The sequence below is a fragment of the Stenella coeruleoalba genome (genome assembly GCF_951394435.1).
Source record: "Stenella coeruleoalba genome assembly, contig: scaffold_84, whole genome shotgun sequence".
Lineage (NCBI taxonomy): Eukaryota > Metazoa > Chordata > Mammalia > Artiodactyla > Delphinidae > Stenella > Stenella coeruleoalba.
This window is the reverse complement of record NW_027646246.1, coordinates 609,777-637,733: the sequence shown is the minus strand read 5'-3', so window position 1 is coordinate 637,733 and position 27,957 is coordinate 609,777. Positions and strand designations below refer to the sequence as shown.

Here is a 27,957-nt window from a genome sequence, read left to right as displayed (position 1 = left end):
CGCCTAAGAATGTACCTGACTAGTAAGTATCGTAAAACCTATGGATTGCTATGTCTCCGAAAGAGAATCAAGCATGTGTACAGGGGCATAAACGCAGCAGTGATAGGATTGGAGAGGTTCGGTGAGCAAATGAAGACCCTTTGAAGTCATATTGCATGGTACCCATTCCACGGGTTTCAACTACCCAGGTTTAAGGTATTCTTCCTTCAGCTAAAACATGCATGTGGAACCTAGAGTATGATCAACCATGTGATCAGGAGACGTGTTCAAATATGTCTCAGTTTTCCTCCCCTGGTACTCGGGTGCAACATTCCAGACGCTTTACTAACACTCTCCCTAAGTGGAGAGTCAGTCCCTTTAACCTCCTGTGTGGCCCAGTTTGCAATTTCTGCGGAAGATGAACAGGAATAGCGAGAACCAATGAGAGGCTAGCTGGAGGTGTCTGGACGGGCAAATTTAACTTTTATTACCCACCAGGAAGAGGAATTAACCAAAGGCTCAGCATGCCGGGAGGGAACCAGATTAGGGCCTGAAGCCATCTTGCGGTGTTGCGGCCAGGTCACAAGAAAGCGAGTTGAAGAAAGGAGCTCAGGGGCACTGTAATTCACAAACCTGCAGAGTTATAAATGACAGCTATCGTCCAAAAATAGACTGAAGTAAGGCTGCCAAGAGGACTTGAAAGCGGGGCAGAATTGCAGGAAAGCGATTTCAGGAGGTAGACTGGAATTGCATTGAAAGCATAGGAAAAGAGGCAGAACGTCCACAATGATGCACTTGGCCAGGAACGGCGTATGCGTTTTTTCCTGAATATATTCAGGAAAAAACGCATACGCCCTTTTTGGCCAACCAAGCAAGCTTGCAAAGGAAATCTGCACTACAATGAAGTCTCACTTCCCCCCGGTCAAAAGGGCCATCTGAAAAAAGTGTAAAATCCAGAAAGGCAACAGGCCATTGAGAACTGGGAGCCTTGTTATGCTGATGGGCGGGATGTAAATTGCCAACAGACACTTGGGAGAAGTGTATGGTGTTTCCTGAAACATCTAAAAAACAAAGCAACAGAGCCTAGGGCACTTCCACTTATGGTCCTATAGCTTAGGGAAATTAAAATCAAAAAGACACAGCCACCGCAAAGTTTGGGACGCCTCTGTTTACAAGAACCTCGTTTACAGTACAAGTTCAACATCGCAGAAAGTGAAAAATGGATAAAGAAGTTGTGGTATTTACTTACAAAGCAATATCACTCAGCAATGAAATCTATGTCATCAGGCCCTTAGCATCACAATGAGTGGATTCAGGTACGATGATTCTAACTGAAATAAGTCACACAGAAAAAGAAACATCATAAGATATCAGTAATACACGGAATGTAAACTTGGCTACACAGGAACTGAATTACAGAACAGAACAGGGTCTCAAATTTAGAAAACCAACTTATGCTTGCTTAAGGGTAAAGGTGAGTTGGGGTGCTGCATAAAACCAGAGATTGCAATGAGCACAGATAAAGTTCCTTAAGTCAAATATGGAATAGACAAGAGCTACTCCTTGCTCAATGAAATGGACTCAACACCGCATATTAAACGCCTAAGAATGTACCTGACTAGTAAGTATCGTAAAACCTATGGATTGCTATGTCTCCGAAAGAGAATCAAGCATGTGTACAGGGGCATAAATGCAGCAGTGATAGGATTGGAGAGGTGCGGTGAGCAAATGAAGACCCTTTGAAGTCATATTGCATGGTACCCATTACACAGGTCTCAACTCTCCAGGTTTAAGGTATTCTTCCTTCAGCTAAAACATGCATGTGGAACCCAAGTATGATCAACCATGTGAACGGCAGACGTGTTCAAATATGTGTCAGTTTTCCTCCCCTGGTACTCGGGTGCAACATTCCAGACGCTTTACTAACACTCTCCCCACTTGGAGAGTCAGCGCCTTTAACCTCCTCTTTGGCCCAGTTTGCAATTTCTGTGGAAGATGAACAGGAATAGCGAGAACCAATGAGAGGCTAGCTGGAGGTGTCTGGACGGGCAAATTTAACTCTCATTTCCCACCAGGAAGAGGAAATAACCAAAGGCTCAGCGTGCCATACCGCAACCAGATTAGGGCCTGAAGCCATCCTGCGGTGTTGCGGCCAGGTCACAAGAAAGCGAGTTGAAGAAAGGAGCTCAGGGGCACTGTAATTCACAAACCTGCAGAGTTATAAATGACAGCTATCGTCCAAAAATAGACTGAAGTAAGGCTGCCAAGAGGACTTGAAAGCGGGGCAGAATTGCAGGAAACCGATTTCAGGAGGTAGACTGGAATTGCATTGCAAGCATAGGAAAAGAGGCAGAACGTCCACAATGATGCACTTGGCCAAAAAGGGCGTATGCGTTTTTTCCTGAATATATTCAGGAAAAAACGCATACGCCCTTTTTGGCCAACCAAGCAAGCTTGCAAAGGAAATCTGCACTACAATGAAGTCTCACTTCCCCCCGGTCAAAAGGGCCATCTGAAAAAAGTGTAAAATCCAGAAAGGCAGGACAGGCCATGGAGAACTGGGAGCCTTGTTATGCTGATGGGCGGGATGTAAATTGCCAACAGACACTAGGGAGAAGTGTATGGTGTTTCCTGAAACATCTAAAAAACAAAGCAACAGAACCTAGGGCACTTCCACTTATGGTCCTATAGCTTAGGGAAATTAAAATCAAAAAGACACAGCCACCCCAAAGTTTGGAACGGCTCTGTTTACAAGAATCTCGTTTACAGTACAAGTTCAACATCGCAGAAAGTGAAAAATGGATAAAGAAGTTGTGGTATTTACTTACAAAGCAATATCACTCAGCAATGAAATCTGTGTCATCAGGCCCTTAGCAGCACAATGAGTGGATTCAGGTATGATGATTCTAACTGAAATAAGTCACACAGAAAAAGAAACATCATAAGATATCAGTAATACACGGAATGTAAACTTGGCTACACAGGAACTGAATTACAGAACAGAACAGGGTCTCAAATTTAGAAAACCAACTTATGCTTGCTTAAGGGTAAAGGTGAGTTGGGGTGCTGCATAAAACCAGAGATTGAAATGAGCACAGATAAAGTTCCTTAAGTCAAATATGGAATAGACAAGAGCTACTCCTTGCTCAAAGAAATGGACTCAACACCGCATATTAAACGCCTAAGAATGTACCTGACTAGTAAGTTTCGTAAAACCTATGGATTGCTATGTCTCCAAAAGAGAATCAAGCATGTGTACAGGGGCATAAACGCAGCAGTGATAGGATTGGAGAGGTTCGGTGAGCAAATGAAGACCCTTTGAAGTCATATTGCATGGTACCCATTACACGGGTCTCAACTCTCCAGGTTTAAGGTATTCTTCCTTCAGCTAAAACATGCATGTGGAACCCAAGTATGATCAACCATGTGAACGGGAGACGTGTTCAAATATGTCTCAGTTTTCCTCCCCTGGTACTCGGGTGCAACATTCCAGACGCTTTACTAACACTCTCCCCACTTGGAGAGTCAGCGCCTTTAACCTCCTGTTTGGCCCAGTTTGCAATTTCTGCGGAAGATGAACAGGAATAGCGAGAACCAATGAGAGGCTAGCTGGAGGTGTCTGGACGGGCAAATTTAACTCTCATTTCCCACCAGGAAGAGGAAATAACCAAAGGCTCAGCGTGCCGTGCCGGAACCAGATTAGGGCCTGAAGCCATCCTGTGGTGTTGCGGCCAGCTCAAAAGAAAGCGAGTTGAAGAAAGGAGCTCAGGGGCACTGTAATTCACAAACCTGCAGAGTTATAAATGACAGCTATCGTCCAAAAATAGACTGAAGTAAGGCTGCCAAGAGGACTTGAAAGCAGGGCAGAATTGCAGGAAAGCGATTTCAGGAGGTAGACTGGAATTGCATTGAAAGCATAGGAAAAGAGGCAGAACGTCCACAATGATGCACTTGGCCAAAAAGGGCGTATGCGTTTTTTCCTGAATATATTCAGGAAAAAACGCATACGCCCTTTTTGGCCAACCAAGCAAGCTTGCAAAGGAAATCTGCACTACAATGAAGTCTCACTTCCCCCTGGTCAAAAGGGCCATCTGAAAAAAGTGTAAAATCCAGAAAGGGAGGACAGGCCATGGAGAACTGGGAGCCTTGTTATGCTGATGGGCGGGATGTAAATTGCCAACAGACACTCGGGAGAAGTGTATGGTGTTTCCTGAAACATCTAAAAAACAAAGCAACAGAGCCTAGGGCACTTCCACTTATGGTCCTATAGCTTAGGGAAATTAAAATCAAAAAGACACAGCCACCCCAAAGTTTGGGACACCTCCATTTACAAGAATCTCGTTTACCATACAAGTTCAATATCACAGAAAGTGAAAAATGGATAAAGAACTTGTGGTACTTACGTACAATGCAGTATCACTCAGCAATGAAATCTATGTCATCAGGCCCGTAGCAGCATAATGAGTGGATTCAGGTACGATGATTCTAACTGAAATAAGTCACACAGAAAAAGAAACATCATAAGATATCACTAATACACGGAATGTAAACTTGGCTACACAGGAACTGCATTCCAAAACAGAACAGGGTCTCAAATTTAGAAAACCAACTTATGCTTGCTTAAGGGGAAAGGTGAGTTGGGGTGCTGCATAAAACCAGAGATTGAAATGAGCACAGATAAAGTTCCTTAAGCCAAATATGGAATAGACAAGAGCTACTCCTTGCTCAACGAAATGGACTCAACACCCCATATTAAACGCCTAAGAATGTACCTGACTAGTAAGTATCTTAAAACCTATGGATTGCTATGTCTCCAAAAGAGAATCAAGCGTGTGTACAGGGGCATAAACGCAGCAGTGATAGGATTGGAGAGGTTCGGTGAGCAAATGAAGACCCTTTGAAGTCATATTGCATGGTACCCATTCCACGGGTCTCAACTCTCCAGGTTTAAGGTATTCTTCCTTCAGCTAAAACATGCATGTGGAACCCAGAGTATGATCAACCATGTGAACGGGAGACGTGTTCAAATATGTCTCAGTTTTCCTCCCCTGGTACTCGGGTGCAACATTCCAGACGCTTTACTAACACTCTTCCGACTTGGAGAGTCAGTCCCTTTAACCTCCTGTTTGGCCCAGTTTGCAATTTCTGCGGAAGATGAACAGGAATAGCGAGAACCAATGAGAGACTAGCTGGAGGTGTCTGGACGGGCAAATTTAACTCTCATTTCCCACCAGGAAGAGGAATTAACCAAAGGCTCAGCGTGCCGTGCCGGAACCAGATTAGGGCCTGAAGCCATCCTGCGGTGTTGCGGCCAGGTCACAAGAAAGTGAGTTGAAGAAAGGAGCTCAGGGGCACTGTAATTCACAAACCTGCAGAGTTATAAATGACAGCTATCGTCCAAAAATAGACTGAAGTAAGGCTGCCAAGAGGACTTGAAATCGGGGCAGAATTGCAGGAAACCGATTTCAGGAGGTAGACTGGAATTGCATTGAAAGCATAGGAAAAGAGGCAGAACGTCCACAATGATGCACTTGGCCAAAAAGGGCGTATGCGTTTTTTCCTGAATATATTCAGGAAAAAACGCATACGCCCTTTTTGGCCAACCAAGCAAGCTTGCAAAGGAAATCTGCACTACAATGAAGTCTCACTTCCCCCCGGTCAAAAGGGCCATCTGAAAAAAGGGTAAAATCCAGAAAGGCAGGACAGGCCATGGAGAACTGGGAGCCTTGTTATGCTGATGGGCGGGATGTAAATTGCCAACAGACACTCGGGAGAAGTGTATGGTGTTTCCTGAAACATCTAAAAAACAAAGCAACAGAGCCTAGGGCACTGCCACTTATGGTCCTATAGCTTAGGGAAATTAAAATCAAAAAACACAGCCACCCCAAAGTTTGGGACACCTCCATTTACAAGAACCTCGTTTACAGTACAAGTTCAACATCGCAGAAAGTGAAAAATGGATAAAGAAGTTGTGGTATTTACTTACAAAGCAATATCACTCAGCAATGAAATCTGTGTCATCAGGCCCGTAGCAGCACAATGAGTGGATTCAGGTATGATGATTCTAACTGAAATAAGTCACACAGAAAAGAAACATCATAAGATATCAGTAATACACGGAATGTAAACTTGGCTACACAGGAACTGAATTACAGAACAGAACAGTGTCTCAAATTTAGAAAACCAACTTATGCTTGCTTAAGGGTAAAGGTGAGTTGGGGTGCTGCATAAAACCAGAGATTGAAATGAGCACAGATAAAGTTCCTTAAGTCAAATATGGAATAGACAAGAGCTACTCCTTGCTCAACGAAATGGACTCAACACCGCATATTAACCGCCTAAGAATGTACCTTACTAGTAAGTATCGGAAAACCTATGGATTGCTATGTCTCCAAAAGAGAATCAAGCATGTGTACAGGGGCATAAACGCAGCAGTGATAGGATTGGAGAGGTTCGGTGAGCAAATGAAGACCCTTTGAAGTCATATTGCATGGTACGCATTACACGGGTCTCAACTCTCCAGGTTTAAGGTATTCTTCCTTCAGCTAAAACATGCATGTGGAACCTAGAGTATGATCAACCATGTGATCGGGAGACGTGTTCAAATATGTCTCAGTTTTCCTCCCATGGTACTCGGGTGCAACATTCCAGACGCTTTACTAACACTCTCCCGACTTGGAGACTCAGTCCCTTTAACCTCCTGTTTGGCCCAGTTTGCAATTTCTGCGGAAGATGAACAGGAATAGCGAGAACCAATGAGAGACTAGCTGGAGGTGTCTGGACGGGCAAATTTAACTCTCATTTCCCACCAGGAAGAGGAATTAACCAAAGGCTCAGCGTGCCGTGCCGGAACCAGATTAGGGCCTGAAGCCATCCTGCGGTGTTGCGGCCAGGTCACAAGAAAGCGAGTTGAAGAAAGGAGCTCAGGGGCACTGTATTTCACAAACCTGCAGACTTATAAATGACAGCTATCGTCCAAAAATAGACTGAAGTAAGGCTGCCAAGAGGACTTGAAAGCGGGGCAGAATTGCAGGAAACCGATTTCAGGAGGTAGACTGGAATTGCATTGAAAGCATAGGAAGAGAGGCAGAACGTCCACAATGATGCACTTGGCCAAAAAGGGCATATGCGTTTTTTCCTGAATATATTCAGGAAAAAACGCATACGCCCTTTTTGGCCAACCAAGCAAGCTTGCAAAGGAAATCTGCACTACAATGAAGTCTCACTTCCCCCCGGTCAAAAGGGCCATCTGAAAAAAGTGTAAAATCCAGAAAGGCAGGACAGGCCATGGAGAACTGGGAGCCTTGTTATGCTGATGGGCGGGATGTAAATTGCCAACAGACACTCGGGAGAAGTGTATGGTGTTTCCTGAAACATCTAAAAAACAAAGCAACAGAGCCTAGGGCACTGCCACTTATGGTCCTATAGCTTAGGGAAATTAAAATCAAAAAGACACAGCCACCCCAAACTTTCGAACGGCTCTGTTTACAAGAACCTCGTTTACAGTACAAGTTCAACATCGCAGAAAGTGAAAAATGGATAAAGAAGTTGTGGTATTTACTTACAAAGCAATATCACTCAGCAATGAAATCTGTGTCATCAGGCCCGTAGCAGCACAATGAGTGGATTCAGGTATGATGATTCTAACTGAAATAAGTCACACAGAAAAGAAACATCATAAGATATCAGTAATACACGGAATGTAAACTTGGCTACACAGGAACTGAATTACAGAACAGAACAGGGTCTCAAATTTAGAAAACCAACTTATGCTTGCTTAAGGGTAAAGGTGAGTTGGGGTGCTGCATAAAACCAGAGATTGAAATGAGCACAGATAAAGTTCCTTAAGTCAAATATGGAATAGACAAGAGCTACTCCTTGCTCAACGAAATGGACTCAACACCGCATATTAAACGCCTAAGAATGTACCTTACTAGTAAGTATCGGAAAACCTATGGATTGCTATGTCTCCAAAAGAGAATCAAGCATGTGTACAGGGGCATAAACGCAGCAGTGATAGGATTGGAGAGGTTCGGTGAGCAAATGAACACCCTTTGAAGTCATATTGCATGGTACGCATTACACGGGTCTCAACTCTCCAGGTTTAAGGTATTATTCCTTCAGCTAAAACATGCATGTGGAACCTAGAGTATGATCAACCATGTGATCGGGAGACGTGTTCAAATATGTCTCAGTTTTCCTCCCCTGGTACTCGGGTGCAACATTCCAGACGCTTTACTAACACTCTCCCGACTTGGAGAGTCAGTCCCTTTAACATCCTGTTTGGCCCAGTTTGCAATTTCTGTGGAAGATGAACAGGAATAGCGAGAACCAATGAGAGACTAGCTGGAGGTGTCTGGACGGGCAAATTTAACTCTCATTTCCCACCAGGAAGAGGAATTAACCAAAGGCTCAGCGTGCCGTGCCAGAACCAGATTAGGGCCTGAAGCCATCCTGCGGTGTTGCGGCCAGCTCAAAAGAAAGCGAGTTGAAGAAAGGAGCTCAGGGGCACTGTATTTCACAAACCTGCAGAGTTATAAATGACAGCTATCGTCCAAAAATAGACTGAAGTAAGGCTGCCAAGAGGACTTGAAAGCGGGGCAGAATTGCAGGAAACCGATTTCAGGAGGTAGACTGGAATTGCATTGAAAGCATAGGAAAAGAGGCAGAACGTCCACAATGATGCACTTGGCCAAAAAGGGCGTATGCGTTTTTTCCTGAATATATTCAGGAAAAAACGCATACGCCCTTTTTGGCCAACCAAGCAAGCTTGCAAAGGAAATCTGCACTAAAATGAAGTCTCACTTCCCCCAGGTCAAAAGGGCCATCTGAAAAAAGTGTAAAATCCAGAAAGACAAGACAGGCCATGGAGAACTGGGAGCCTTGTTATGCTGATGGGCGGGATGTAAATTGCCAACAACCACTCCGGAGAAGTGTATGGTGTTTCCTGAAACATCTAAAAAACAAAGCAACAGAACCTAGGGCACTTCCACTTATGGTCCTATAGCTTAGGGAAATTAAAATCAAAAAGACACAGCCACCCCAAAGTTTGGAACGGATCTGTTTACAAGAACCTCGTTTACAGTACAAGTTCAACATCGCAGAAAGTGAAAAATGGATAAAGAAGTTGTGGTATTTACTTACAAAGCAATATCACTCAGCAATGAAATCTGTGTCATCAGGCCCTTAGCATCACAATGAGTGGATTCAGGTATGATGATTCTAACTGAAATAAGTCACACAGAAAAAGAAACATCATAAGATATCACTAATACACGGAATGTAAACTTGGCTACACAGGAACTGAATTCCAAAACGGAACAGTGTCTCAAATTTAGAAAACCAACTTATGCTTGCTTAAGGGTAAAGGTGAGTTGGGGTGCTGCATAAAACCAGAGATTGAAATGAGCACAGATAAAGTTCCTTAAGCCAAATATGGAATAGACAAGAGCTACTCCTTGCTCAACGAAATGGACTCAACACCCCATATTAAACGCCTAAGAATGTACCTGACTAGTAAGTATCTTAAAACTTATGGATTGCTTTGTCTCCAAAAGAGAATCAAGCGTGTGTACAGGGGCATAAACGCAGCAGTGATAGGATTGGAGAGGTTCGGTGAGCAAATGAAGACCCTTTGAAGTCATATTGCATGGTACCCATTACACGGGTCTCAACTCTCCAGGTTTAAGGTATTCTTCCTTCAGCTAAAACATGCATGTGGAACCCAAGTATGATCAACCATGTGAACGGGAGACGTGTTCAAATATGTCTCAGTTTTCCTCCCCTGGTACTCGGGTGCAACATTCCAGACGCTTTACTAACACTCTCCCCACTTGGAGAGTCAGCGCCTTTAATCTCCTGTTTGGCCCAGTTTACAATTTCTGCGGAAGATGAACAGGAATAGAGAGAACCAATGAGAGGCTAGCTGGAGGTGTCTGGACGGGCAAATTTAACTCTCATTTCCCACCAGGAAGAGGAAATAACCAAAGGCTCAGCGTGCCGTACCGGAACCAGATTAGGGCCTGAAGCCATCCTGCGGTGTTGCGGCCAGCTCAAAAGAAAGCGAGTTGAAGAAAGGAGCTTAGGGGCACTGTAATTCACAAACCTGCAGAGTTATAAATGACAGCTATCGTCCAAAAATAGACTGAAGCAAGGCTGCCAAGAGGACTTGAAAGAGGGGCAGAATTGCAGGAAACCGATTTCAGGAGGTAGACTGGAATTGCATTGAAAGCATAGGAAAAGAGGCAGAACGTCCACAATGATGCACTTGGCCAAAAAGGGCGTATGCGTTTTTTCCTGAATATATTCAGGAAAAAACGCATACGCCCTTTTTGGCCAACCAAGCAAGCTTGCAAAGGAAATCTGCACTACAATGAAGTCTCACTTCCCCCCGGTCAAAAGGGCCATCTGAAAAAAGTGTAAAATCCAGAAAGGCAGGACAGGCCATGGAGAACTGGGAGCCTTGTTATGCTGATGGGCGGGATGTAAATTGCCAACAACCACTCGGGAGAAGTGTATGGTGTTTCCTGAAACATCTAAAAAACAAAGCAACAGAGCCTAGGGCACTGCCACTTATGGTCCTATAGCTTAGGGAAATTAAAATCAAAAAGACACAGCCACCTCAAAGTTCGGAACGGCTCTGTTTACAAGAACCTCGTTTACAGTACAAGTTCAACATCGCAGAAAGTGAAAAATGGATAAAGAAGTTGTGGTATTTACTTACAAAGCAATATCACTCAGCAATGAAATCTGTGTCATCAGGCCCGTAGCAGCACAATGAGTGGATTCAGGTATGATGATTCTAACTGAAATAAGTCACACAGAAAAGAAACATCATAAGATATCAGTAATACACGGAATGTAAACTTGGCTACACAGGAACTGAATTACAGAACAGAACAGGGTCTCAAATTTAGAAAACCAACTTATGCTTGCTTAAGGGTAAAGGTGAGTTGGGGTGCTGCATAAAACCAGAGATTGAAATGAGCACAGATAAAGTTCCTTAAGTCAAATATGGAATAGACAAGAGCTACTCCTTGCTCAACGAAATGGACTCAACACCGCATATTAAACGCCTAAGAATGTACCTTACTAGTAAGTATCGGAAAACCTATGGATTGCTATGTCTCCAAAAGAGAATCAAGCATGTGTACAGGGGCATAAACGCAGCAGTGATAGGATTGGAGAGGTTCGGTGAGCAAATGAAGACCCTTTGAAGTCATATTGCATGGTACGCATTACACGGGTCTCAACTCTCCAGGTTTAAGGTATTCTTCCTTCAGCTAAAACATGCATGTGGAACCTAGAGTATGATCAACCATGTGATCGGGAGACGTGTTCAAATATGTCTCAGTTTTCCTCCCCTGGTACTCGGGTGCAACATTCCAGACGCTTTACTAACACTCTCCCGACTTGGAGAGTCAGTCCCTTTAACCTCCTGTTTGGCCCAGTTTGCAATTTCTGTGGAAGATGAACAGGAATAGCGAGAACCAATGAGAGACTAGCTGGAGGTGTCTGGACGGGCAAATTTAACTCTCATTTCCCACCAGGAAGAGGAATTAACCAAAGGCTCAGCGTGCCGTGCCAGAACCAGATTAGGGCCTGAAGCCATCCTGCGGTGTTGCGGCCAGCTCAAAAGAAAGCGAGTTGAAGAAAGGAGCTCAGGGGCACTGTATTTCACAAACCTGCAGAGTTATAAATGACAGCTATCGTCCAAAAATAGACTGAAGTAAGGCTGCCAAGAGGACTTGAAAGCGGGGCAGAATTGCAGGAAACCGATTTCAGGAGGTAGACTGGAATTGCATTGAAAGCATAGGAAAAGAGGCAGAACGTCCACAATGATGCACTTGGCCAAAAAGGGCGTATGCGTTTTTTCCTGAATATATTCAGGAAAAAACGCATACGCCCTTTTTGGCCAACCAAGCAAGCTTGCAAAGGAAATCTGCACTACAATGAAGTCTCACTTCCCCCCGGTCAAAAGGGCCATCTGAAAAAAGTGTAAAATCCAGAAAGACAAGACAGGCCATGGAGAACTGGGAGCCTTGTTATGCTGATGGGCGGGATGTAAATTGCCAACAACCACTCGGGAGAAGTGTATGGTGTTTCCTGAAACATCTAAAAAACAAAGCAACAGAACCTAGGGCACTTCCACTTATGGTCCTATAGCTTAGGGAAATTAAAATCAAAAAGACACAGCCACCCCAAAGTTTGGAACGGATCTGTTTACAAGAACCTCGTTTACAGTACAAGTTCAACATCGCAGAAAGTGAAAAATGGATAAAGAAGTTGTGGTATTTACTTACAAAGCAATATCACTCAGCAATGAAATCTGTGTCATCAGGCCCTTAGCATCACAATGAGTGGATTCAGGTATGATGATTCTAACTGAAATAAGTCACACAGAAAAAGAAACATCATAAGATATCACTAATACACGGAATGTAAACTTGGCTACACAGGAACTGAATTCCAAAACGGAACAGTGTCTCAAATTTAGAAAACCAACTTATGCTTGCTTAAGGGTAAAGGTGAGTTGGGATGCTGCATAAAACCAGAGATTGAAATGAGCACAGATAAAGTTCCTTAAGACAAATATGGAATAGACAAGAGCTACTCCTTGCTCAACGAAATGGACTCAACACCCCATATTAAACGCCTAAGAATGTACCTGACTAGTAAGTATCTTAAAACTTATGGATTGCTATGTCTCCAAAAGAGAATCAAGCGTGTGTACAGGGGCATAAACGCAGCAGTGATAGGATTGGAGAGGTTCGGTGAGCAAATGAAGACCCTTTGAAGTCATATTGCATGGTACCCATTCCACGGGTTTCAACTACCCAGGTTTAAGGTATTCTTCCTTCAGCTAAAACATGCATGTGGAACCTAGAGTATGATCAACCATGTGATCGGGAGACGTGTTCAAATATGTCTCAGTTTTCGTACCCTGGTACTCGGGTGCAACATTCCAGATGCTTTACTAACACTCTCCCGACTTGGAGAGTCAGACCCTTTAACCTCCTGTTTGGCCCAGTTTGCAATTTCTGCTTAAGATGAACAGAAATAGCGAGAACCAATGAGAGGCTAGCTGGAGGTGTCTGGACGGGCAAATTTAACTCTCATTTCCCACCAGGAAGAGGAAATAACCAAAGGCTCAGCGTGCCGTGCCGGAACCAGATTAGGGCCTGAAGCCATCCTGTGGTGTTGCGGCCAGCTCAAAAGAAAGCGAGTTGAAGAAAGGAGCTCAGGGGCACTGTAATTCACAAACCTGCAGAGTTATAAATGACAGCTATCGTCCAAAAATAGACTGAAGTAAGGCTGCCAAGAGGACTTGAAAGCAGGGCAGAATTGCAGGAAAGCGATTTCAGGAGGTAGACTGGAATTGCATTGAAAGCATAGGAAAAGAGGCAGAACGTCCACAATGATGCACTTGGCCAAAAAGGGCGTATGCGTTTTTTCCTGAATATATTCAGGAAAAAACGCATACGCCCTTTTTGGCCAACCAAGCAAGCTTGCAAAGGAAATCTGCACTACAATGAAGTCTCACTTCCCCCCGGGCAAAAGGGCCATCTGAAAAAAGTGTAAAATCCAGAAAGGCAGGACAGGCCATGGAGAACTGGGAGCCTTGTTATGCTGATGGGCGGGATGTAAATTGCCAACAACCACTAGGGAGAAGTGTATGGTGTTTCCTGAAACACCTAAAAAACAAAGCAACAGAGCCTAGGGCACTTCCACTTATGGTCCTATAGCTTAGGGAAATTAAAATCAAAAAGACACAGCCACCCCAAAGTTTGGGACACCTCCATTTACAAGAACCTCGTTTACCATACAAGTTCAATATCACAGAAAGTGAAAAATGGATAAAGAACTTGTGGTACTTACGTACAATGCAGTATCACTCAGCAATGAAATCTATGTCATCAGGCCCGTAGCAGCATAATGAGTGGATTCAGGTACGATGATTCTAACTGAAATAAGTCACACAGAAAAAGAAACATCATAAGATATCACTAATACACGGAATGTAAACTTGGCTACACAGGAACTGCATTCCAAAACAGAACAGGGTCTCAAATTTAGAAAACCAACTTATGCTTGCTTAAGGGGAAAGGTGAGTTGGGGTGCTGCATAAAACCAGAGATTGAAATGAGCACAGATAAAGTTCCTTAAGCCAAATATGGAATAGACAAGAGCTACTCCTTGCTCAACGAAATGGACTCAACACCGCATATTAAACGCCTAAGAATGTACCTGACTAGTAAGTATCTTAAAACCTATGGATTGCTATGTCTCCAAAAGAGAATCAAGCATGTGTACAGGGGCATAAACGCAGCAGTGATAGGATTGGAGAGGTTCGGTGAGCAAATGAAGACCCTTTGAAGTCATATTGCATGGTACCCATTCCACGGGTCTCAACTCTCCAGGTTTAAGGTATTCTTCCTTCAGCTAAAACATGCATGTGGAACCCAGAGTATGATCAACCATGTGAACGGGAGACGTGTTCAAATATGTCTCAGTTTTCCTCCCCTGGTACTCGGGTGCAACATTCTAGACGCTTTACTAACACTCTTCCGACTTGGAGAGTCAGTCCCTTTAACCTCCTGTTTGGCCCAGTTTGCAATTTCTGCGGAAGATGAACAGGAATAGCGAGAACCAATGAGAGACTAGCTGGAGGTGTCTGGACGGGCAAATTTAACTCTCATTTCCCACCAGGAAGAGGAATTAACCAAAGGCTCAGCGTGCCGTGCCGGAACCAGATTAGGGCCTGAAGCCATCCTGCGGTGTTGCGGCCAGGTCACAAGAAAGTGAGTTGAAGAAAGGAGCTCAGGGGCACTGTAATTCACAAACCTGCAGAGTTATAAATGACAGCTATCGTCCAAAAATAGACTGAAGTAAGGCTGCCAAGAGGACTTGAAAGCGGGGCAGAATTGCAGGAAACCGATTTCAGGAGGTAGACTGGAATTGCATTGAAAGCATAGGAAAAGAGGCAGAACGTCCACAATGATGCACTTGGCCAAAAAGGGCGTATGCGTTTTTTCCTGAATATATTCAGGAAAAAACGCATACGCCCTTTTTGGCCAACCAAGCAAGCTTGCAAAGGAAATCTGCACTACAATGAAGTCTCACTTCCCCCCGGTCAAAAGGGCCATCTGAAAAAAGTGTAAAATCCAGAAAGGCAGGACAGGCCATGGAGAACTGGGAGCCTTGTTATGCTGATGGGCGGGATGTAAATTGCCAACAACCACTCAGGAGAAGTGTATGGTGTTTCCTGAAACATCTAAAAAACAAAGCAACAGAACCTAGGGCACTTCCACTTATGGTCCTATAGCTTAGGGAAATTAAAATCAAAAAGACACAGCCACCCCAAAGTTTGGAACGGATCTGTTTACAAGAACCTCGTTTACAGTACAAGTTCAACATTGCAGAAAGTGAAAAATGGATAAAGAAGTTGTGGTATTTACTTACAAAGCAATATCACTCAGCAATGAAATCTGTGTCATCAGGCCCGTAGCAGCACAATGAGTGGATTCAGGTATGATGATTCTAACTGAAATAAGTCACACAGAAAAGAAACATCATAAGATATCAGTAATACACGGAATGTAAACTTGGCTACACAGGAACTGAATTACAGAACAGAACAGGGTCTCAAATTTAGAAAACCAACTTATGCTTGCTTAAGGGTAAAGGTGAGTTGGGGTGCTGCATAAAACCAGAGATTGAAATGAGCACAGATAAAGTTCCTTAAGTCAAATATGGAATAGACAAGAGCTACTCCTTGCTCAACGAAATGGACTCAACACCGCATATTAACCGCCTAAGAATGTACCTTACTAGTAAGTATCGGAAAACCTATGGATTGCTATGTCTCCAAAAGAGAATCAAGCATGTGTACAGGGGCATAAACGCAGCAGTGATAGGATTGGAGAGGTTCGGTGAGCAAATGAAGACCCTTTGAAGTCATATTGCATGGTACGCATTACACGGGTCTCAACTCTCCAGGTTTAAGGTATTCTTCCTTCAGCTAAAACATGCATGTGGAACCTAGAGTATGATCAACCATGTGATCGGGAGACGTGTTCAAATATGTCTCAGTTTTCCTCCCATGGTACTCGGGTGCAACATTCCAGACGCTTTACTAACACTCTCCCGACTTGGAGACTCAGTCCCTTTAACCTCCTGTTTGGCCCAGTTTGCAATTTCTGCGGAAGATGAACAGGAATAGCGAGAACCAATGAGAGACTAGCTGGAGGTGTCTGGACGGGCAAATTTAACTCTCATTTCCCACCAGGAAGAGGAATTAACCAAAGGCTCAGCGTGCCGTGCCGGAACCAGATTAGGGCCTGAAGCCATCCTGCGGTGTTGCGGCCAGGTCACAAGAAAGCGAGTTGAAGAAAGGAGCTCAGGGGCACTGTATTTCACAAACCTGCAGACTTATAAATGACAGCTATCGTCCAAAAATAGACTGAAGTAAGGCTGCCAAGAGGACTTGAAAGCGGGGCAGAATTGCAGGAAACCGATTTCAGGAGGTAGACTGGAATTGCATTGAAAGCATAGGAAGAGAGGCAGAACGTCCACAATGATGCACTTGGCCAAAAAGGGCATATGCGTTTTTTCCTGAATATATTCAGGAAAAAACGCATACGCCCTTTTTGGCCAACCAAGCAAGCTTGCAAAGGAAATCTGCACTACAATGAAGTCTCACTTCCCCCCGGTCAAAAGGGCCATCTGAAAAAAGTGTAAAATCCAGAAAGGCAGGACAGGCCATGGAGAACTGGGAGCCTTGTTATGCTGATGGGCGGGATGTAAATTGCCAACAGACACTCGGGAGAAGTGTATGGTGTTTCCTGAAACATCTAAAAAACAAAGCAACAGAGCCTAGGGCACTGCCACTTATGGTCCTATAGCTTAGGGAAATTAAAATCAAAAAGACACAGCCACCCCAAACTTTCGAACGGCTCTGTTTACAAGAACCTCGTTTACAGTACAAGTTCAACATCGCAGAAAGTGAAAAATGGATAAAGAAGTTGTGGTATTTACTTACAAAGCAATATCACTCAGCAATGAAATCTGTGTCATCAGGCCCGTAGCAGCACAATGAGTGGATTCAGGTATGATGATTCTAACTGAAATAAGTCACACAGAAAAGAAACATCATAAGATATCAGTAATACACGGAATGTAAACTTGGCTACACAGGAACTGAATTACAGAACAGAACAGGGTCTCAAATTTAGAAAACCAACTTATGCTTGCTTAAGGGTAAAGGTGAGTTGGGGTGCTGCATAAAACCAGAGATTGAAATGAGCACAGATAAAGTTCCTTAAGTCAAATATGGAATAGACAAGAGCTACTCCTTGCTCAACGAAATGGACTCAACACCGCATATTAAACGCCTAAGAATGTACCTTACTAGTAAGTATCGGAAAACCTATGGATTGCTATGTCTCCAAAAGAGAATCAAGCATGTGTACAGGGGCATAAACGCAGCAGTGATAGGATTGGAGAGGTTCGGTGAGCAAATGAACACCCTTTGAAGTCATATTGCATGGTACGCATTACACGGGTCTCAACTCTCCAGGTTTAAGGTATTATTCCTTCAGCTAAAACATGCATGTGGAACCTAGAGTATGATCAACCATGTGATCGGGAGACGTGTTCAAATATGTCTCAGTTTTCCTCCCCTGGTACTCGGGTGCAACATTCCAGACGCTTTACTAACACTCTCCCGACTTGGAGAGTCAGTCCCTTTAACATCCTGTTTGGCCCAGTTTGCAATTTCTGTGGAAGATGAACAGGAATAGCGAGAACCAATGAGAGACTAGCTGGAGGTGTCTGGACGGGCAAATTTAACTCTCATTTCCCACCAGGAAGAGGAATTAACCAAAGGCTCAGCGTGCCGTGCCAGAACCAGATTAGGGCCTGAAGCCATCCTGCGGTGTTGCGGCCAGCTCAAAAGAAAGCGAGTTGAAGAAAGGAGCTCAGGGGCACTGTATTTCACAAACCTGCAGAGTTATAAATGACAGCTATCGTCCAAAAATAGACTGAAGTAAGGCTGCCAAGAGGACTTGAAAGCGGGGCAGAATTGCAGGAAACCGATTTCAGGAGGTAGACTGGAATTGCATTGAAAGCATAGGAAAAGAGGCAGAACGTCCACAATGATGCACTTGGCCAAAAAGGGCGTATGCGTTTTTTCCTGAATATATTCAGGAAAAAACGCATACGCCCTTTTTGGCCAACCAAGCAAGCTTGCAAAGGAAATCTGCACTAAAATGAAGTCTCACATCCCCCAGGTCAAAAGGGCCATCTGAAAAAAGTGTAAAATCCAGAAAGACAAGACAGGCCATGGAGAACTGGGAGCCTTGTTATGCTGATGGGCGGGATGTAAATTGCCAACAACCACTCGGGAGAAGTGTATGGTGTTTCCTGAAACATCTAAAAAACAAAGCAACAGAACCTAGGGCACTTCCACTTATGGTCCTATAGCTTAGGGAAATTAAAATCAAAAAGACACAGCCACCCCAAAGTTTGGAACGGATCTGTTTACAAGAACCTCGTTTACAGTACAAGTTCAACATCGCAGAAAGTGAAAAATGGATAAAGAAGTTGTGGTATTTACTTACAAAGCAATATCACTCAGCAATGAAATCTGTGTCATCAGGCCCTTAGCATCACAATGAGTGGATTCAGGTATGATGATTCTAACTGAAATAAGTCACACAGAAAAAGAAACATCATAAGATATCACTAATACACGGAATGTAAACTTGGCTACACAGGAACTGAATTCCAAAACGGAACAGTGTCTCAAATTTAGAAAACCAACTTATGCTTGCTTAAGGGTAAAGGTGAGTTGGGGTGCTGCATAAAACCAGAGATTGAAATGAGCACAGATAAAGTTCCTTAAGCCAAATATGGAATAGACAAGAGCTACTCCTTGCTCAACGAAATGGACTCAACACCCCATATTAAACGCCTAAGAATGTACCTGACTAGTAAGTATCTTAAAACTTATGGATTGCTTTGTCTCCAAAAGAGAATCAAGCGTGTGTACAGGGGCATAAACGCAGCAGTGATAGGATTGGAGAGGTTCGGTGAGCAAATGAAGACCCTTTGAAGTCATATTGCATGGTACCCATTACACGGGTCTCAACTCTCCAGGTTTAAGGTATTCTTCCTTCAGCTAAAACATGCATGTGGAACCCAAGTATGATCAACCATGTGAACGGGAGACGTGTTCAAATATGTCTCAGTTTTCGTACCCTGGTACTCGGGTGCAACATTCCAGACGCTTTACTAACACTCTCCCCACTTGGAGAGTCAGCGCCTTTAATCTCCTGTTTGGCCCAGTTTACAATTTCTGCGGAAGATGAACAGGAATAGCGAGAACCAATGAGAGGCTAGCTGGAGGTGTCTGGACGGGCAAATTTAACTCTCATTTCCCACCAGGAAGAGGAAATAACCAAAGGCTCAGCGTGCCGTACCGGAACCAGATTAGGGCCTGAAGCCATCCTGCGGTGTTGCGGCCAGCTCAAAAGAAAGCGAGTTGAAGAAAGGAGCTTAGGGGCACTGTAATTCACAAACCTGCAGAGTTATAAATGACAGCTATCGTCCAAAAATAGACTGAAGCAAGGCTGCCAAGAGGACTTGAAAGAGGGGCAGAATTGCAGGAAAGCGATTTCAGGAGGTAGACTGGAATTGCATTGAAAGCATAGGAAAAGAGGCAGAACGTCCACAATGATGCACTTGGCCAAAAAGGGCGTATGCGTTTTTTCCTGAATATATTCAGGAAAAAACGCATACGCCCTTTTTGGCCAACCAAGCAAGCTTGCAAAGGAAATCTGCACTACAATGAAGTCTCACTTCCCCCCGGGCAAAAGGGCCATCTGAAAAAAGTGTAAAATCCAGAAAGGCAGGACAGGCCATGGAGAACTGGGAGCCTTGTTATGCTGATGGGCGGGATGTAAATTGCCAACAACCACTAGGGAGAAGTGTATGGTGTTTCCTGAAACACCTAAAAAACAAAGCAACAGAGCCTAGGGCACTTCCACTTATGGTCCTATAGCTTAGGGAAATTAAAATCAAAAAGACACAGCCACCCCAAAGTTTGGGACACCTCCATTTACAAGAACCTCGTTTACCATACAAGTTCAATATCACAGAAAGTGAAAAATGGATAAAGAACTTGTGGTACTTACGTACAATGCAGTATCACTCAGCAATGAAATCTATGTCATCAGGCCCGTAGCAGCATAATGAGTGGATTCAGGTACGATGATTCTAACTGAAATAAGTCACACAGAAAAAGAAACATCATAAGATATCACTAATACACGGAATGTAAACTTGGCTACACAGGAACTGCATTCCAAAACAGAACAGGGTCTCAAATTTAGAAAACCAACTTATGCTTGCTTAAGGGGAAAGGTGAGTTGGGGTGCTGCATAAAACCAGAGATTGAAATGAGCACAGATAAAGTTCCTTAAGCCAAATATGGAATAGACAAGAGCTACTCCTTGCTCAACGAAATGGACTCAACACCGCATATTAAACGCCTAAGAATGTACCTGACTAGTAAGTATCTTAAAACCTATGGATTGCTATGTCTCCAAAAGAGAATCAAGCATGTGTACAGGGGCATAAACGCAGCAGTGATAGGATTGGAGAGGTTCGGTGAGCAAATGAAGACCCTTTGAAGTCATATTGCATGGTACCCATTCCACGGGTCTCAACTCTCCAGGTTTAAGGTATTCTTCCTTCAGCTAAAACATGCATGTGGAACCCAGAGTATGATCAACCATGTGAACGGGAGACGTGTTCAAATATGTCTCAGTTTTCCTCCCCTGGTACTCGGGTGCAACATTCTAGACGCTTTACTAACACTCTTCCGACTTGGAGAGTCAGTCCCTTTAACCTCCTGTTTGGCCCAGTTTGCAATTTCTGCGGAAGATGAACAGGAATAGCGAGAACCAATGAGAGACTAGCTGGAGGTGTCTGGACGGGCAAATTTAACTCTCATTTCCCACCAGGAAGAGGAATTAACCAAAGGCTCAGCGTGCCGTGCCGGAACCAGATTAGGGCCTGAAGCCATCCTGCGGTGTTGCGGCCAGGTCACAAGAAAGTGAGTTGAAGAAAGGAGCTCAGGGGCACTGTAATTCACAAACCTGCAGAGTTATAAATGACAGCTATCGTCCAAAAATAGACTGAAGTAAGGCTGCCAAGAGGACTTGAAAGCGGGGCAGAATTGCAGGAAACCGATTTCAGGAGGTAGACTGGAATTGCATTGAAAGCATAGGAAAAGAGGCAGAACGTCCACAATGATGCACTTGGCCAAAAAGGGCGTATGCGTTTTTTCCTGAATATATTCAGGAAAAAACGCATACGCCCTTTTTGGCCAACCAAGCAAGCTTGCAAAGGAAATCTGCACTACAATGAAGTCTCACTTCCCCCCGGTCAAAAGGGCCATCTGAAAAAAGTGTAAAATCCAGAAAGGCAGGACAGGCCATGGAGAACTGGGAGCCTTGTTATGCTGATGGGCGGGATGTAAATTGCCAACAACCACTCAGGAGAAGTGTATGGTGTTTCCTGAAACATCTAAAAAACAAAGCAACAGAACCTAGGGCACTTCCACTTATGGTCCTATAGCTTAGGGAAATTAAAATCAAAAAGACACAGCCACCCCAAAGTTTGGAACGGATCTGTTTACAAGAACCTAGTTTACAGTACAAGTTCAACATTGCAGAAAGTGAAAAATGGATAAAGAAGTTGTGGTATTTACTTACAAAGCAATATCACTCAGCAATGAAATCTGTGTCATCAGGCCCGTAGCAGCACAATGAGTGGATTCAGGTATGATGATTCTAACTGAAATAAGTCACACAGAAAAGAAACATCATAAGATATCAGTAATACACGGAATGTAAACTTGGCTACACAGGAACTGAATTACAGAACAGAACAGGGTCTCAAATTTAGAAAACCAACTTATGCTTGCTTAAGGGTAAAGGTGAGTTGGGGTGCTGCATAAAACCAGAGATTGAAATGAGCACAGATAAAGTTCCTTAAGTCAAATATGGAATAGACAAGAGCTACTCCTTGCTCAACGAAATGGACTCAACACCGCATATTAACCGCCTAAGAATGTACCTTACTAGTAAGTATCGGAAAACCTATGGATTGCTATGTCTCCAAAAGAGAATCAAGCATGTGTACAGGGGCATAAACGCAGCAGTGATAGGATTGGAGAGGTTCGGTGAGCAAATGAAGACCCTTTGAAGTCATATTGCATGGTACGCATTACACGGGTCTCAACTCTCCAGGTTTAAGGTATTCTTCCTTCAGCTAAAACATGCATGTGGAACCTAGAGTATGATCAACCATGTGATCGGGAGACGTGTTCAAATATGTCTCAGTTTTCCTCCCATGGTACTCGGGTGCAACATTCCAGACGCTTTACTAACACTCTCCCGACTTGGAGACTCAGTCCCTTTAACCTCCTGTTTGGCCCAGTTTGCAATTTCTGCGGAAGATGAACAGGAATAGCGAGAACCAATGAGAGACTAGCTGGAGGTGTCTGGACGGGCAAATTTAACTCTCATTTCCCACCAGGAAGAGGAATTAACCAAAGGCTCAGCGTGCCGTGCCGGAACCAGATTAGGGCCTGAAGCCATCCTGCGGTGTTGCGGCCAGGTCACAAGAAAGCGAGTTGAAGAAAGGAGCTCAGGGGCACTGTATTTCACAAACCTGCAGACTTATAAATGACAGCTATCGTCCAAAAATAGACTGAAGTAAGGCTGCCAAGAGGACTTGAAAGCGGGGCAGAATTGCAGGAAACCGATTTCAGGAGGTAGACTGGAATTGCATTGAAAGCATAGGAAGAGAGGCAGAACGTCCACAATGATGCACTTGGCCAAAAAGGGCATATGCGTTTTTTCCTGAATATATTCAGGAAAAAACGCATACGCCCTTTTTGGCCAACCAAGCAAGCTTGCAAAGGAAATCTGCACTACAATGAAGTCTCACTTCCCCCCGGTCAAAAGGGCCATCTGAAAAAAGTGTAAAATCCAGAAAGGCAGGACAGGCCATGGAGAACTGGGAGCCTTGTTATGCTGATGGGCGGGATGTAAATTGCCAACAGACACTCGGGAGAAGTGTATGGTGTTTCCTGAAACATCTAAAAAACAAAGCAACAGAGCCTAGGGCACTGCCACTTATGGTCCTATAGCTTAGGGAAATTAAAATCAAAAAGACACAGCCACCCCAAACTTTCGAACGGCTCTGTTTACAAGAACCTCGTTTACAGTACAAGTTCAACATCGCAGAAAGTGAAAAATGGATAAAGAAGTTGTGGTATTTACTTACAAAGCAATATCACTCAGCAATGAAATCTGTGTCATCAGGCCCGTAGCAGCACAATGAGTGGATTCAGGTATGATGATTCTAACTGAAATAAGTCACACAGAAAAGAAACATCATAAGATATCAGTAATACACGGAATGTAAACTTGGCTACACAGGAACTGAATTACAGAACAGAACAGGGTCTCAAATTTAGAAAACCAACTTATGCTTGCTTAAGGGTAAAGGTGAGTTGGGGTGCTGCATAAAACCAGAGATTGAAATGAGCACAGATAAAGTTCCTTAAGTCAAATATGGAATAGACAAGAGCTACTCCTTGCTCAACGAAATGGACTCAACACCGCATATTAAACGCCTAAGAATGTACCTTACTAGTAAGTATCGGAAAACCTATGGATTGCTATGTCTCCAAAAGAGAATCAAGCATGTGTACAGGGGCATAAACGCAGCAGTGATAGGATTGGAGAGGTTCGGTGAGCAAATGAACACCCTTTGAAGTCATATTGCATGGTACGCATTACACGGGTCTCAACTCTCCAGGTTTAAGGTATTATTCCTTCAGCTAAAACATGCATGTGGAACCTAGAGTATGATCAACCATGTGATCGGGAGACGTGTTCAAATATGTCTCAGTTTTCCTCCCCTGGTACTCGGGTGCAACATTCCAGACGCTTTACTAACACTCTCCCGACTTGGAGAGTCAGTCCCTTTAACATCCTGTTTGGCCCAGTTTGCAATTTCTGTGGAAGATGAACAGGAATAGCGAGAACCAATGAGAGACTAGCTGGAGGTGTCTGGACGGGCAAATTTAACTCTCATTTCCCACCAGGAAGAGGAATTAACCAAAGGCTCAGCGTGCCGTGCCAGAACCAGATTAGGGCCTGAAGCCATCCTGCGGTGTTGCGGCCAGCTCAAAAGAAAGCGAGTTGAAGAAAGGAGCTCAGGGGCACTGTATTTCACAAACCTGCAGAGTTATAAATGACAGCTATCGTCCAAAAATAGACTGAAGTAAGGCTGCCAAGAGGACTTGAAAGCGGGGCAGAATTGCAGGAAACCGATTTCAGGAGGTAGACTGGAATTGCATTGAAAGCATAGGAAAAGAGGCAGAACGTCCACAATGATGCACTTGGCCAAAAAGGGCGTATGCGTTTTTTCCTGAATATATTCAGGAAAAAACGCATACGCCCTTTTTGGCCAACCAAGCAAGCTTGCAAAGGAAATCTGCACTAAAATGAAGTCTCACATCCCCCAGGTCAAAAGGGCCATCTGAAAAAAGTGTAAAATCCAGAAAGACAAGACAGGCCATGGAGAACTGGGAGCCTTGTTATGCTGATGGGCGGGATGTAAATTGCCAACAACCACTCGGGAGAAGTGTATGGTGTTTCCTGAAACATCTAAAAAACAAAGCAACAGAACCTAGGGCACTTCCACTTATGGTCCTATAGCTTAGGGAAATTAAAATCAAAAAGACACAGCCACCCCAAAGTTTGGAACGGATCTGTTTACAAGAACCTCGTTTACAGTACAAGTTCAACATCGCAGAAAGTGAAAAATGGATAAAGAAGTTGTGGTATTTACTTACAAAGCAATATCACTCAGCAATGAAATCTGTGTCATCAGGCCCTTAGCATCACAATGAGTGGATTCAGGTATGATGATTCTAACTGAAATAAGTCACACAGAAAAAGAAACATCATAAGATATCACTAATACACGGAATGTAAACTTGGCTACACAGGAACTGAATTCCAAAACGGAACAGTGTCTCAAATTTAGAAAACCAACTTATGCTTGCTTAAGGGTAAAGGTGAGTTGGGGTGCTGCATAAAACCAGAGATTGAAATGAGCACAGATAAAGTTCCTTAAGCCAAATATGGAATAGACAAGAGCTACTCCTTGCTCAACGAAATGGACTCAACACCCCATATTAAACGCCTAAGAATGTACCTGACTAGTAAGTATCTTAAAACTTATGGATTGCTTTGTCTCCAAAAGAGAATCAAGCGTGTGTACAGGGGCATAAACGCAGCAGTGATAGGATTGGAGAGGTTCGGTGAGCAAATGAAGACCCTTTGAAGTCATATTGCATGGTACCCATTACACGGGTCTCAACTCTCCAGGTTTAAGGTATTCTTCCTTCAGCTAAAACATGCATGTGGAACCCAAGTATGATCAACCATGTGAACGGGAGACGTGTTCAAATATGTCTCAGTTTTCCTCCCCTGGTACTCGGGTGCAACATTCCAGACGCTTTACTAACACTCTCCCCACTTGGAGAGTCAGCGCCTTTAATCTCCTGTTTGGCCCAGTTTACAATTTCTGCGGAAGATGAACAGGAATAGAGAGAACCAATGAGAGGCTAGCTGGAGGTGTCTGGACGGGCAAATTTAACTCTCATTTCCCACCAGGAAGAGGAAATAACCAAAGGCTCAGCGTGCCGTACCGGAACCAGATTAGGGCCTGAAGCCATCCTGCGGTGTTGCGGCCAGCTCAAAAGAAAGCGAGTTGAAGAAAGGAGCTTAGGGGCACTGTAATTCACAAACCTGCAGAGTTATAAATGACAGCTATCGTCCAAAAATAGACTGAAGCAAGGCTGCCAAGAGGACTTGAAAGAGGGGCAGAATTGCAGGAAACCGATTTCAGGAGGTAGACTGGAATTGCATTGAAAGCATAGGAAAAGAGGCAGAACGTCCACAATGATGCACTTGGCCAAAAAGGGCGTATGCGTTTTTTCCTGAATATATTCAGGAAAAAACGCATACGCCCTTTTTGGCCAACCAAGCAAGCTTGCAAAGGAAATCTGCACTACAATGAAGTCTCACTTCCCCCCGGTCAAAAGGGCCATCTGAAAAAAGTGTAAAATCCAGAAAGGCAGGACAGGCCATGGAGAACTGGGAGCCTTGTTATGCTGATGGGCGGGATGTAAATTGCCAACAACCACTCGGGAGAAGTGTATGGTGTTTCCTGAAACATCTAAAAAACAAAGCAACGGAACCTAGGGCACTTCCACTTATGGTCCTATAGCTTAGGGAAATTAAAATCAAAAAGACACAGCCACCCCAAAGTTTGGGACGCCTCCGTTTACAAGAACCTCGTTTACCGTACAAGTTCAATATCACAGAAAGTGAAAAATGGATAAAGAACTTGTGGTACTTACGTACAATGCAGTATCACTCAGCAATGAAATCTATGTCATCAGGCCCGTAGCAGCATAATGAGTGGATTCAGGTACGATGATTCTAACTGTAATAAGTCACACAGAAAAAGAAACATCATAAGATATCACTAATACACAGAATGTAAACTTGGCTACACAGGAACTGAATTACAGAACAGCACAGGGTCTCAAATTTAGAAAACTAACTTATGCTTGCTTAAGGGGAAAGGTGAGTTGGGGTGCTGCATAAAACCAGAGATTGAAATGAGCACAGATAAAGTTCCTTAAGCCAAATATGGAATAGACAAGAGCTACTCCTTGCTCAACGAAATGGACTCAACACCCCATATTAAACGCCTAAGAATGTACCTGACTAGTAAGTATCTTAAAACTTATGGATTGCTATGTCTCCGAAAGAGAATCAAGCATGTGTACAGGGGCACAAACGCAGCAGTGATAGGATTGGAGAGGTTCGTGAGCAAATGAAGACCCTTGGAAGTCATATTGCATGGTACCCATTCCACGGGTTTCAACTACCCAGGTTTAAGGTATTCTTCCTTCAGCTAAAACATGCATGTGGAACCTAGAGTATGATCAACCATGTGATCGGGAGACGTGTTCAAATATGTCTCAGTTTTCGTACCCTGGTACTCGGGTGCAACATTCCACACGCTTTACTAACACTCTCCCGACTTGGAGAGTCAGTCCCTTTAACCTCCTGTTTGGCCCAGTTTGCAATTTCTGTGGAAGATGAACAGGAATAGTGAGAACCAATGAAAGAATAGCTGGAGGTGTCTGGTTGGGCAAATTTAACTCTCATTTCCCACCAGGAAGAGGAAATAACCAAAGGCTCAGCGTGCCGTGCCGGAACCAGATTAGGGCCTGAAGCCATCCTGTGGTGTTGCGGCCAGCTCAAACAAAAGCGAGTTGAAGAAAGGAGCTCAGGGGCACTGTAATTCACAACCCTGCAGAGTTATAAATGACAGCTATCATCCAAAAATATACTGAAGTAAGGCTGCCAAGAGGACTTGAAAGCGGAGCAGAATTGCAGGAAACCGATTCCAGGAGGTAGACTGGAATTGCATTGAAAGCATAGGAAAAGAGGCAGAACGTACACAATGATGCACTTGGCCAAAAAGGGCGTATGCGTTTTTTCCTGAATATATTCAGGAAAAAACGCATACGCCCTTTTTGGCCAACCAAGCAAGCTTGCAAAGGAAATCTGCACTACAATGAAGTCTCACTTCCCCCCGGTCAAAAGGGCCATCTGAAAAAAGTGTAAAATCCAGAAAGGCAGGACAGGCCATGGAGAACTGGGAGCCTTGTTATGCTGATGGGCGGGATGTAAATTGCCAACAACCACTCAGGAGAAGTGTATGGTGTTTCCTGAAACATCTAAAAAACAAAGCAACAAAACCTAGGGCACTTCCACTTATGGTCCTATAGCTTAGGGAAATTAAAATCAA

At 43.8% G+C, this 27,957-nt stretch overlaps 1 long non-coding RNA gene across 12 annotated transcripts in view; it reads right to left on the bottom strand.

The window, feature by feature from the left end:
* Nucleotides 1–27,957, bottom strand: part of LOC307181240 — a 1,005,010-nt gene that overhangs the window by 465,369 nt on the left and 511,684 nt on the right. Inside the window, exon 1 of one of the 12 annotated variants that reach the window (XR_013826207.1) lies at nt 5,962–6,048. The exons of 10 other annotated variants lie outside the window; for them this stretch is intronic. This is a non-coding gene — a long non-coding RNA (uncharacterized lncRNA). Of the gene's footprint in view, nt 1–1,224; nt 1,318–5,961; nt 6,049–27,957 lie in introns of those variants that run through there. One more of the 12 variants, XR_013826208.1, reaches the window with a different exon arrangement.